The sequence below is a fragment of the Hyperolius riggenbachi genome, chromosome 1, assembly GCF_040937935.1.
Source record: "Hyperolius riggenbachi isolate aHypRig1 chromosome 1, aHypRig1.pri, whole genome shotgun sequence".
Lineage (NCBI taxonomy): Eukaryota > Metazoa > Chordata > Amphibia > Anura > Hyperoliidae > Hyperolius > Hyperolius riggenbachi.
In genome coordinates this window covers 325,256,327-325,269,883 of record NC_090646.1, presented here as the reverse complement: position 1 = coordinate 325,269,883, position 13,557 = coordinate 325,256,327, and the positions used below count along the sequence as shown (strand labels likewise).

The 13,557-nt window shown below is 43.0% G+C and overlaps 1 protein-coding gene across 4 annotated transcripts in view; it reads left to right on the top strand.

Annotated features, from left to right (window-relative positions):
• Window positions 1–13,557, top strand: part of REXO1 (RNA exonuclease 1 homolog) — a 373,818-nt gene that overhangs the window by 247,233 nt on the left and 113,028 nt on the right. The gene's annotated exons all lie outside the window — the stretch shown is intronic.

Here is a 13,557-nt window from a genome sequence, read left to right as displayed (position 1 = left end):
TGGGACAGATCTTATGGACTGATTTAAAGTCCAGGTTTCCCCATTATTTAAGAGAAAGATCTTGGAAATGATAGATCTGTAAGCCTAACATTAGTTGTGTGCAAACTTTTTTAGGGTTTACTAAGGGACGCTATACAAGTCTACATAGATGAGAATAATTTACTTTTTCAGCATTAACATGGGATTACTAAGGACAGGTCTTGTTTGATTAACATACTTAGCTTGTATGCTAATGTTGATATTAGGAAAGCTGTAAATGTAATATACTTGGACTTTGCAAAAGCCATTGATGCGGTTTCATACATCAGCCTGGTCCTTTTTTTTTTTCTCGAACTCCGCTCTATATCAGGGTCCCCAGACTTAATAGGCTGCATCGAAAACATCTTTATGTCTGGTAATTAGTTTGCATCATAGTTCAAAGTATGTGTATACTTTTCTTTATTTTATTAATGTGATTATATGCATATATAAAAAAAAAATACAAATTCTACACATCAAATCAAATAGTCACCCACATATCCACAATATACAAATAAGAACACCTACACGCGTCCACTTGTCCATGGACGTATGTAGCACGCACACAAGCATCCACATATACGTACAAATCCACACAGACCTTCACACACCCATCCACATATACCCACAAACCTATAGGTATGCATACTAGCCTACCCACTCTCGCATATAAACAATCATTCAGAACCTTCATAAACCAAACACTTTAGCCGTTATAATAAAGTGCTTCCTATCTGCACGCCCTCCTCCCTTCAGCCCTATCAAATCTTAGCGCAACTTACATATCTAGCATTCTGCCCCTAACGCTAGTTCTAACCAGCCATTTTTTAGATTTCTTAGCCAGTTTTCATCAGCTGGTTTTTCAGTATGTGTTCCCCCATCAGCAGGCGCAGCATCCACCCGCCAACCAATCAGTCATTTTAAAGGGTTATTTGCATTTCCAATTCTGGGCAACAATAATACCGGCCACTAAAGATCCAATTTCTCTCAAATCTTTTAGGGCTCGTTCCCACTATCGCGAATCCGCATGCGTCCAACGCATGCGGATTCGCACATGTAATGCAAGTGGATGGGCCTGTTTCCACTGTAGCGTTGTTGAGGTGCGTTTTTTTCAGCGGTAAAAAAACGCACAAACGAGTCAACGAATTCGCCTGCGAGTGGAATGCATGCGAATCGCCGCTAATGTATTTAATAGGGAAATCGCATGCGGCTTTGTCATGCGGATTTCCCCGCGATTTCGCATGCTTTGCTATGGAGCTTTACTCTGGCAGTGACATGGTTAAAATCGCCTGGCTCCTTGCCATGCGAAATCGCATGCGAAATCGCGGCTAAATCCGCATGCGGAAACGCAGCCGCATGCGATTTCTTCTGCGGTGGAATCCAGGCGATTCCGCACCGCTACAGTGGAAACAAGCCCTCACTAAATTAATCTTCTCATTTTTCACAATACCACAAATTGCTTCAGTCGGTAGGATTCGAATATCTCTTTTAAGATGTTTACACCAGAAGGCCTCAAGTTCCTTCCATAGTCCTCTTACTAACGGGCAGCCCCACCACCTATGTATCTCATCACCACAGCCCTGATCACACTTCCAGAACTGATTATTTTGGTTCCCCTAAAACTTTGCCAACTTAGCCGGTGTAAAATACCATCTAGCCACAGTCTTGTATTGGGACCATTGTAGTTTTCTGATATTTCCAAATTATATGAATCACATTTTTCCACTGATGTTCATCTAAGAGGACTCCTAAGTCTTCCTCCCATTTTTCTCGCCATTTAGCCAACTTTCTACTAGAATTGTCTTGGATGTACTTATAGCACGTGACTAGTGGCGAGACACCAGATTCTAAGTTCCATCGTCTTAGGAGATCAAATAATGTTCTAAGTGATGGTTTAATAATAGGATGTGATGTTCTGTACAATAATATTTGTATATTACCCGGGATCCATGTACTAATTGTTTCTAGGCTTACCTCTTCCTGTTCTACTTTTATCCAAATTCTGTCACGGATGGCTAGACAGCACCAGTCTATTATCCTTGTAATGTGGATGCTTTTATAGTAGTCCACTACATCTGGAGCCCCTAGTCCCCCCTGCTTCTTCCCTCTCAAGTGATCATAGGCTATCCTCTGTTTTTTTTTTTTTTTATTTGCCCAAATAAAATCTTGCAAAATAGCCTTCCATTCTTTAAACCAACTATTCGGGTAGACAATCGGGAAAACACTGGAGAACACAGAGTATCTTAGGAAGCACATACATCTTAATGATATCTACCCTGGCCAATGTTCCAAAACCGGTGCTATCTGCCGCTCTCAATATAGCTTTGCAATCCATAACTATCTTAGGGAAATTAACATTATATAAATCCTTATTATCACTGCATAACTCAATTCCCAAGTATTTAATTGATTTTTTTGCACCAGACTAAATGGTTAGCTTTCTGTAGTATGGACTTTTTTGTTTCAGAACATCCAATATCCGGTATCACAGTTTTCCCCTTATTTATTTTAAAAGTTAGAAAATTTACCAAAATCATCTAATTTCCAATGCTGTATGCAGTGACATTATAGGATTCGATAATGTCAGCAGCAGATCATCTGCATAGGCAAGAAGTTTAAGTTCAAAATATTTCATAGGTATACCCTTTATAAGCGTCTCCTTCTGAATTAAGCTAATCACTGGTTCTAAACCAAGATTAAAAAGCAGGGGGGACAGCGGGCATCCCAGTCTCACTCTATTCTGTAGTTTAAAATCCCTTGTAACGCAGCCATTCAGCCTTACGCACGAAAATTGATTTCTATAAAGTTTTTTAATTCTAGTAATAAATGGTCTATCCCAGATTTTTCTAAGGTTTTAAAAAGGAAATCTTTTGATATTCGATCGAAAGCTTTCTCTGCGTCCACAGTGACCAAAATGGCCTCCTTTTTTCCTTTTACATTTGTGCATAAAGCCAACAGTAGCATAGACATTTTCCTGGATTAATCTTTTTCATAAAACCAATTTGTTGTCCATCTAATAAATCTTCTATAGTATACTCCAGCCTCGCTGCCAGTATCCTTGAGTATATTTTAACGTCCACATTAATTAAAGAGATAGGTCTATAATACTGGCTACATTTATAAGTAGATTTCCCCTCTTTGGGGATCACTGTTATATGAGCCTTATAAAGGTTCATACACACATCAGACTATAGTCTTTTGAAAATGAAAGATCACAGACCAATTTTACCCCCTTCCATGTAGTATGAGAGCCATACCTTCACAGTCTTTTCTATGGAGCTGAACTCCCCATCAGAAAAAAAATCTTTGCAAGATGCTGCACACACAGGTGCTGTACAGACACAAAAGATCAGTATCTGCCAAAGATCTGTTCCTGCAAATTGCATTCATAGTCTATGAGATCTGCAGATCCTCATACACACCTTGTTTAACTGACATTCATCTGCAGATCAGACAATCCTCTGCAGATCTGAAAATCCATCCTGGTGGATCTGATCTGCAGATGAATGTCAGTTAAACAAGGTGTGTATGATGATCTGCAGATATCATAGACTATGAATGCATTTTGCAGGAACAGATCTTTGGTAGGAACAGATCTTTTGCAGATACTGATGTTTTGAATGTCTACAGCATCTGTGTGCAGCATATTGCAAAGATTTCTGTCTGATGGGGAGTTCAGCTCCATAGAATAGACGTGAAGGTATGGCTCTCATACTACATGGAAGGGGGTAAAATTGGTCTGTGATCTTTCATTTTCAAAAGACTATGGTCTGATGTGTGTATGTGGCCTTCGACTCCCTGGAGAAGGTGACATCAGAGTCTTCAGAGTTTACTAGATTACAGAACACAGGGGGCCAGTTCTTCACACAGGGATTGGTAGCATTCTGCTGTATACCCATCTGGCCCTGGACTTTTACCTTTTTTTAGTTTTTGGACTGTGTCTTTAAATTCCCATTAGGCTATGGGGTCCTCCAGTATCGACCGCATATCATCATCAATTACTGGTAGGCCTACCGTTTCTTAAAAAAAAAAAAAAAAATCAAACCATTTTCCAAGTTATATAATTTTTCATAATAGCCAGTGAAAATTGAGCCAATTTCTTCGCTGTTTGTTTTGAGGTTCCCATTGTCATCCCTAATCTTTTCAATAACATTTTTTTTATTCCCCTTCCTTAGATACTCCGCCATAAATTTGCCATAAATTTGCTCAATCTATTAATATTTTTTTTTAACTTTGTTGTTTACAACTTTTATCTAATACTTGATTAAGCTCTATTTTATTATTGAGTTTTATAGTATTTTCAATGGAGGGACAAACCTTCAATACTTTATTTACATCATCCAATTTCGTAATCAGACTATCTATCTTGAGCTTTTTTTCTTTTAACTTTGCGCTTTTTATTGCAATTAGTGTGCCTCCTATGACACATTTCAAGGTGTCCCATAAGATAATTTGAGTGGTTTCTGGTGTCTGGTGTCATATTACACGCTAGAAAATCCTTTGTTTACTGACCGTTTATTTTTAACCTCAACGTCCTCTAGCAGAGAAGAATCTAATCTCCACAGTCTATTTATGGCGGAGGCTTGTTCTATTTCTATAGACAGCCATATTGGAGCATGTTGAGAGTAAGTTATGAGACAGATTTCAGTCCTCTCCACCTTTACAATATCCTTCTGCGATATTAAAGAGACTCTGAAGCGAGAATAAAACTCGCTTTTTCCCTTATATTGAGCTGTAGCACTGCCCCATGCGCGTCTATCAGCGGCGGATCTCCGCCTCTCCCCCGCCCCTCTCAGTGAAGGAAGACTGAGAGGGGCGGGGAAGAGGCAGCGATCAGCGCTGATAGACGCGCTGAGAGGCAGGGCTGCGTCCGTTAGCCCTGCCTCAAGCAGGAAGCGCTCCTCGCACAGCACGGAGGGGATTTGAGGGGTAAAGGACCCCCGTTCTGCCGCGGGATAGCGGCGTTTTAGCAGGGGCAAACATGCCCCTGCTGAATATAAGGGAAAAAGCGAGTTTTATTCTCGCTTCAGACTCTCTTTAAACAAAATAGATGATCCTGGAGGCGGTCCCATGCCTGTCAGAGACAAAGGTATCATCTCTCGCCTGGTTATTTTGTAGTCTCCAGATATCCACCAATTCCAGTGTTTTAAGTCTGTCCTTTTTCTTAACAAAAGTTTTATTATGCAAATAGTAGTACAAACATATGAAACAAGGCAAAGTGAATACTTTTTACAATCATATAACATATGACGGCTGTTGTTTTGACTTATACGTTGCTACTTAGTATGGAACCGAAGGATCTATACATCCTCTATAGAGTATACATACCGTCACAAGGTCTAATATCGTGCACATCACATTTTACAAAGTTTAAAATAGTGATATAATGAAAACTATTAGAGAAGGAGTAGAAAACATTGCATCAGGAATCTATAACATTACAGAAGAATTAGTAAAATTTGTATTCTATGTTCTATAATCTATATGCGGGGTTGAGTGGAGGGTGAGTATGAAATGTCTTAGCAGGGATGGGAGGAGCACCCAAGGTGTAAGTTGTGGGGAGCACAGGAATAATGTTTCCTAGATACAGCCGCATCCTGGGAGGGGACACTATGTATGGTTCATAATTTGAGAATACTCTTCTTTGGTCTGAAAATCTATCCATAAAGCCCAGGTAAAGTAATGTTTATCAAATGTGTTTTTCTGTAGATGAGATATTTCTTCAAATTCCATGATGGAGTTTATGGCTAGGAACCATTCTCTTAGGGAGGGGGCTTGAATAAATCTCCAGTGTCGTGGGATGAGGCCCTTGGCTGCATTAAGGAGAAATGGAAGAATATTTTTCTTTTAGTTCCTAGGACTCATCTTAGTCCTATGGAATAGAACCACCCAGGGGTCTCTATCAAGGGAGACATCAGTAATTTTCAATATAAGCTTCAGTACCTTATCCCAGTAGACCCTAATAATTGGGCAGGTCCACCATATATGTAGCATTGTTCCCACCTCTTCACATTCCCTCCAACAACAATTTGAAATCTTTATATTAAAACTAGAAAGGCGTGCTGAGGTATAATACCATCAAGAGATTAGTTTGTAATTAGCTTCTTGTATTTTAGAGCTTATAGAAGAGATATGAACCAAGTCCAGGACCGTGTCCCTTTCAGCTGTCGTGAGAGTAGAACCTATCTCCGCCTCCCATTTATCCAAATAAGGGGGGGTTTCCTGGCATACCTGGTCTAATATGATATTGTAGAAAAGCGAGATACCATGTGAAGGCCTAGTTTCCTGTAGAAAGATTTTAGAGAGGGGAGATGGAGGGCTGAGCGATTCTCTAGAGATATTTAATGAGGAAATAAAATGTTGGAGTTGTCTCCAATGCCATCTATCAAGTGGAAGAGTTCCAGCCTTGTTTATAAAGTGCTCTAGCTGGTGAAACCATTTTCCAAGTTATATAATTTTTCATAATAGCCAGTGAAAATTGAGCCAATTTCTTCGCTGTTTGTTTTGAGGTTCCCATTGTCATCCCTAATCTTTTCAATAACATTTTTTTTATTCCCCTTCCTTAGATACTCCGCCATAAATTTGCCATAAATTTGCTCAATCTATTAATATTTTTTTTTAACTTTGTTGTTTACAACTTTTATCTAATACTTGATTAAGCTCTATTTTATTATTGAGTTTTATAGTATTTTCAATGGAGGGACAAACCTTCAATACTTTATTTACATCATCCAATTTCGTAATCAGACTATCTATCTTGAGCTTTTTTTCTTTTAACTTTGCGCTTTTTATTGCAATTAGTGTGCCTCCTATGACACATTTCAAGGTGTCCCATAAGATAATTTGAGTGGTTTCTGGTGTCTGGTGTCATATTACACGCTAGAAAATCCTTTGTTTACTGACCGTTTATTTTTAACCTCAACGTCCTCTAGCAGAGAAGAATCTAATCTCCACAGTCTATTTATGGCGGAGGCTTGTTCTATTTCTATAGACAGCCATATTGGAGCATGTTGAGAGTAAGTTATGAGACAGATTTCAGTCCTCTCCACCTTTACAATATCCTTCTGCGATATTAAAGAGACTCTGAAGCGAGAATAAAACTCGCTTTTTCCCTTATATTGAGCTGTAGCACTGCCCCATGCGCGTCTATCAGCGGCGGATCTCCGCCTCTCCCCCGCCCCTCTCAGTGAAGGAAGACTGAGAGGGGCGGGGAAGAGGCAGCGATCAGCGCTGATAGACGCGCTGAGAGGCAGGGCTGCGTCCGTTAGCCCTGCCTCAAGCAGGAAGCGCTCCTCGCACAGCACGGAGGGGATTTGAGGGGTAAAGGACCCCCGTTCTGCCGCGGGATAGCGGCGTTTTAGCAGGGGCAAACATGCCCCTGCTGAATATAAGGGAAAAAGCGAGTTTTATTCTCGCTTCAGACTCTCTTTAAACAAAATAGATGATCCTGGAGGCGGTCCCATGCCTGTCAGAGACAAAGGTATCATCTCTCGCCTGGTTATTTTGTAGTCTCCAGATATCCACCAATTCCAGTGTTTTAAGTCTGTCCTTTTTCTTAACAAAAGTTTTATTATGCAAATAGTAGTACAAACATATGAAACAAGGCAAAGTGAATACTTTTTACAATCATATAACATATGACGGCTGTTGTTTTGACTTATACGTTGCTACTTAGTATGGAACCGAAGGATCTATACATCCTCTATAGAGTATACATACCGTCACAAGGTCTAATATCGTGCACATCACATTTTACAAAGTTTAAAATAGTGATATAATGAAAACTATTAGAGAAGGAGTAGAAAACATTGCATCAGGAATCTATAACATTACAGAAGAATTAGTAAAATTTGTATTCTATGTTCTATAATCTATATGCGGGGTTGAGTGGAGGGTGAGTATGAAATGTCTTAGCAGGGATGGGAGGAGCACCCAAGGTGTAAGTTGTGGGGAGCACAGGAATAATGTTTCCTAGATACAGCCGCATCCTGGGAGGGGACACTATGTATGGTTCATAATTTGAGAATACTCTTCTTTGGTCTGAAAATCTATCCATAAAGCCCAGGTAAAGTAATGTTTATCAAATGTGTTTTTCTGTAGATGAGATATTTCTTCAAATTCCATGATGGAGTTTATGGCTAGGAACCATTCTCTTAGGGAGGGGGCTTGAATAAATCTCCAGTGTCGTGGGATGAGGCCCTTGGCTGCATTAAGGAGAAATGGAAGAATATTTTTCTTTTAGTTCCTAGGACTCATCTTAGTCCTATGGAATAGAACCACCCAGGGGTCTCTATCAAGGGAGACATCAGTAATTTTCAATATAAGCTTCAGTACCTTATCCCAGTAGACCCTAATAATTGGGCAGGTCCACCATATATGTAGCATTGTTCCCACCTCTTCACATTCCCTCCAACAACAATTTGAAATCTTTATATTAAAACTAGAAAGGCGTGCTGAGGTATAATACCATCAAGAGATTAGTTTGTAATTAGCTTCTTGTATTTTAGAGCTTATAGAAGAGATATGAACCAAGTCCAGGACCGTGTCCCTTTCAGCTGTCGTGAGAGTAGAACCTATCTCCGCCTCCCATTTATCCAAATAAGGGGGGGTTTCCTGGCATACCTGGTCTAATATGATATTGTAGAAAAGCGAGATACCATGTGAAGGCCTAGTTTCCTGTAGAAAGATTTTAGAGAGGGGAGATGGAGGGCTGAGCGATTCTCTAGAGATATTTAATGAGGAAATAAAATGTTGGAGTTGTCTCCAATGCCATCTATCAAGTGGAAGAGTTCCAGCCTTGTTTATAAAGTGCTCTAGCTGGTGAAGGGAATGATCTGAGGTGAGCACTTCGGCTAGTCTTAGGACCTTGTCTGTGCTTGAGGACCATTTATTGAAAACCGAGCTAGTTTGGCCTGGTGGGAAATGTGGGTACCCAGTGAGGGGCATGCGGGGGGATAGTAATTTTCTACCATATAATTTCTGCATAATAGAATGCCAGATTTTCAATGTAGTTGTAATAGCTGTTTAAACTATTTTCAGCGATGACATCTTAGTTTCTGGGATCCAAATTATGTCTTTTAGGGAATGAGAGGCGGTGATCTGCTCCAATCTGACCCATTTACGTTCTGAGAGCGAAAAGGTCCAATCCAGTACACGATTTAAATGGGCGGCCCAGTAGTAATACCTTAAGTTTGGGGAGCTAAGACCGCCTTCGTGTTTTTCCCTGTATAGCGTTTCTGCTCCTAGTCTACTCTTTTTATTTTTCCAGATAAAATTTCTGAATTTAGAGTGTAGCTCTTGGAAATATGAATTAGGGATATGGATCGGGAGCATTTGTAGTAGAAAGAGTATTCTCGGCAATACGTTCATTTTGAGAGTGGCTATCCTTCCTAGCAAAGTTATACCCAAAGGAGACCATCTGACTAGGTCAGACTCAACGGTCCGTAAGATGGGAAGGAAATTAAAAGAAAAGTGTTGGCTAAAGGAAGGGCAAAGATGGATACCCAAATACTTAAGGGAGCGGGCCTGCCATTTAAAGGAATACTGTAGGGGGGGGGGTCGGGGGAAAATGAGCTGAACTTACCCGGGGCTTCTAATGGTCCCCCGCAGACATCCTGTGCCCGCGCAGCCACTCACCGATGCTCCGGCCTCGCCTCCAGTTCACTTCTGGAATTTCAGACTTTAAAGTCAGAAAACCACTGCGCCTGTGTTGCCGTGTCCTCGCTCCCGCTGATGTCACCAGGAGTGTACTGCGCAGACACAGACCATACTGGGCCTGCGCTGTGCGCTCTTGATGACATCAGCGGGATCGAGGACACGGCAACGCAGGCGCAGTGGTTTTCTGACTTTATAGTCAGAAATTCCAGAAGTGAACCGGAGGCGGGGCCGGAGCATCGGTGAGTGGTTGCGCGGGCACAGGATGTCTGCGGGGGACCATTAGAAGCCCCGGGTAAGTTCAGCTCATTTTCCCCCGACCCCCCTACAGTATCCCTTTAAAAGGGAAGGAGTCCTGTATGGATTTTAGTGAATTTGGTGGTAAGGTCAGGTTTAGTGCTTCGGATTTACTCCAATTTATTTTAAAATTAGAAAGTGTACCATAGGCCTTCATTTTAAGAAATTAGGAATAGATATAAGAGGGTTGGTTAGGAAACACAGGATGTCATCAGCGTAAGCTGCAAGTTTATTATGCATATCACCTACGGTGATGCCTGTTATATCAGGATTTATTCTGACAGATTGAAGGAATGGTTCTAGAACAAGAGTGAAAATGAGGGGCGAAAGGGGGCATCCCTGGCGAGTAGCATTTTGGATATGGAGGGGATCTGATAGGATACCGTTGACTCTGACCCTTGCAGTAGGTTGTGAATAAAGGGCTAGTATGTATGATTAAGCTTTGGGTCCTATTCCAAACTTGTCCAAGGTGGCCCTCTTAAAGTCCCAATCCACTCTGTCGAACGCCTTCTCCGCGTCAGTAGATAGAAAGAATGCAGGTAATTTAAGGCGTCCGACAGAGTGGATCAGAGCAAGGGCCCTAGTAGAGTTATCTCTGGCCTCCCTCCCAGGTATGAAGCCCACCTGGTCTGGATTTATGAGCTTGGGTAACAGGGGGCCCAGACGAAGAGCCAACACCTTAGCAAAAAGTTTTATATCTCCGTTTAGCAAAGGGATAGGTCGATAGCTTTGGCAAAGATTGGGGTCTTTTCCGTCCTTATGTATAACTGAAATATGAGCTCTTAGGGCATCCACAGAGAAAGGGCATTGCTCCGTTATAGAGTTAAAGTATCTCTGCAGCGGAGTCAAAGGGACATGGCTATATGTTTTATAATAAATGGTTGGCAGTCCGTCTGGGCCAGGAGTTTTTCCCAATGGGGTCTTCTTAAGGGCCATATAGATCTCATATTCTGTGATCTCCTCATCCATCAGCTTTTTTTCTGCCTGTGACAGCTTAGGTAAGTTGAATTTGCTTAGGTATGAGTTGATTTTACGTTTTCTAGCCCCATTTTGCTCCAGGGACTCTTCAGATCTAATGCTGTATAATGAGGAATAATATTCTTTGAAAAGTCCTGCAATTTCCTTGGAGAGGACTGCCATTTTACCGTCTTGTGATTTAATTTGGGCCACATAGTTTGTTTGTTTACGTTTACGTAATGCTCTGGCTAACATACGCCCTGATTTGTTTCCCCACTCGTAATACTTATGGGAAACTCTAAGTAAATAGGATTTGGCCCTGGCATCCAGGTGGGTATTTAATTTGGTCTTTAAAGTAGTCAAAACCTCCTGCTCAGCCTGAGAGAAAGTTTGTTTTAGTCTACCTTCTAAAGCTGCAATCTGTGAGATAAGTAAACTAGAAATCGCTTCAAATTCCCTTTTTTTCCTGCTGCTAATCTGAATAAAGTGGCCTCGGATGAATGCCTTGTGGGCTTCCCACAGAGTGGAACGTTTAATATCCGACTGATCGTTTCTTTCAAAATAGTCATCTAATTTGGATTTGATGTCAGCTACCACTGCCTGGTCTGTAAGGAGGCTCCCATTTAAGCGCCATGAGTCAGGTTTCCTGTAGGGCAGCAGGAGATTAAGATCTAATGTGACCGGAGCATGATCTGAGATGGTTATGTTATGTATTTTGGAGAGATAACTCTGGGGAGATCTACATGAGCTACAAAGATTGTGTCAATCCTGGAGTGAGAGTTATGGGTTGGGGTAAAAAAGGTGAAATCCCTCTCCCTTGGGTTTTTAATCCTCCACGCATCCATTAACTGGGCATCGTGTAATAGTAGTTTAACCACTTGCCGACCGCCCACAGCCCATGGGCGGCGGCAAAGTGGATGCCTTAAGGACCGCAATACGCCTTAGGGCGTTGCGCCTTTTTCCTATGCCGGGGGAGCGATCGCGTCATTGATGACGCACGCTTCCCCCGGCAACTGGCTCCGCACACCCACCGTAACATCCCGCCGGCCATACAGAAGCGCCGGCGGGATGTTAACCCCGCGATCGCCGCTACAAAGTGTATAATACACTTTGTAATGTATACAAAGTGTATTATACAGGCTGCCTCCTGCCCTGGTGGTCCCAGTGTCCGAGGGACCACCAGGGCAGGCTGCAGCCACCCTAGTCTGCACCCAAACACACTGATCTGCCCCCCCCGCCCACTGATCGCCCACAGCACCCCTCAGACCCCCCCCCCCCCTGCCCACCCCCCAGACCCCTGTTTGCACCCAATCACCCCCCTAATAACCCATCAATCACTCCCTGTCACTATCTGTCAGCGCTATTTTTTTTTTTATCCCCCCCCCCTGCCCCCTCCTGATCACCCCCCCACCCCTCAGATTCTCCCCAGGACCCCCCCAGGCCCCCCCCCCTGTGTACTGTATGCATCTATCCCCCCTGATAACCTGTCAATCACCTGTCAATCACCCATCAATCACCCCCTGTCACTGCCACCCAACAATCAGCCCCTAACCTGCCCCTTGCGGGCAATCTGATCACCCACCCACACCAATAGATCGCCCGCAGATCCGACATCAGATCACCTCCCAAATCCATTGTTTACATCTATTCTCTCCTCTAAACACCCACTAATTACCCATCAATCACCCCCTATCACCACCTGTCACTTTTACCTATCAGATCAGACCCTAATCTGCCCCTTGCGGGCACCCAATCACCCGCCAACACGCTCAGATTGCCCTCTGACCCCCCCTTATCAATTCACCAGTGCATTAATTACATCTGTTCTTCCCTGTAATAACCCACTGATCACCTGTCAATCACCTGCCAATCACCTATCACCCATCAATCACCCCCTGTCACTGCCACCCATCAATCAGCCCCTGTCATTGCCACCCATCAATCACCCCCTGTCACTGCCACCCATCAATCAGTCCCTAACCTGCCCCTTGCGGGCAATCTGATCACCCACCCACACCATCCGATCGCCTGCAGACCCGCAGTCAGATCACCTCCCAAGTGCATTGCATCTGTTCTCTCCTCTAAACACTCACTAATTACCCATCAATCACCCCCTGTCACTGCTACCCATCAGATTAGACCCCCATCTGCCCCTAGGGCACCCAATCACCCGCCCACACCCTCAGACCCCAGCCCTGATCACCTCGCCATTGCATTACTTGCATCTATTCCCCCCACTAATCACACCTTGAGACACCCATCAATCACCTCCTGTCACTACCTGTCACCCCCTAGCACACCTACCCATCAGATCAGGCCCTAATTTTCCCCGTGTGGGCTCCTGATCACTCGGCCAAACCCTCAGATCCCCCTCAGACCCCCTTCCGATCACCTCCCCAGTGCATTGATTGCATCTATTTTCCCCTCTAACCACCCCCTGAGACATCCTCAATCACCTCCTGTCACCCCCCTAGAACTCCTATCCATTAGATCAGGCCCAATACAACCTGTCATCTAAAAGGCCACCCTGCTTATGACCGGTTCCACAAAATTCGGCCCCTCATAGACCACCTGTCATCAAAATTTGCAGATGCTTATACCCCTGAACAGTCATTTTGAGACATTTGGTTT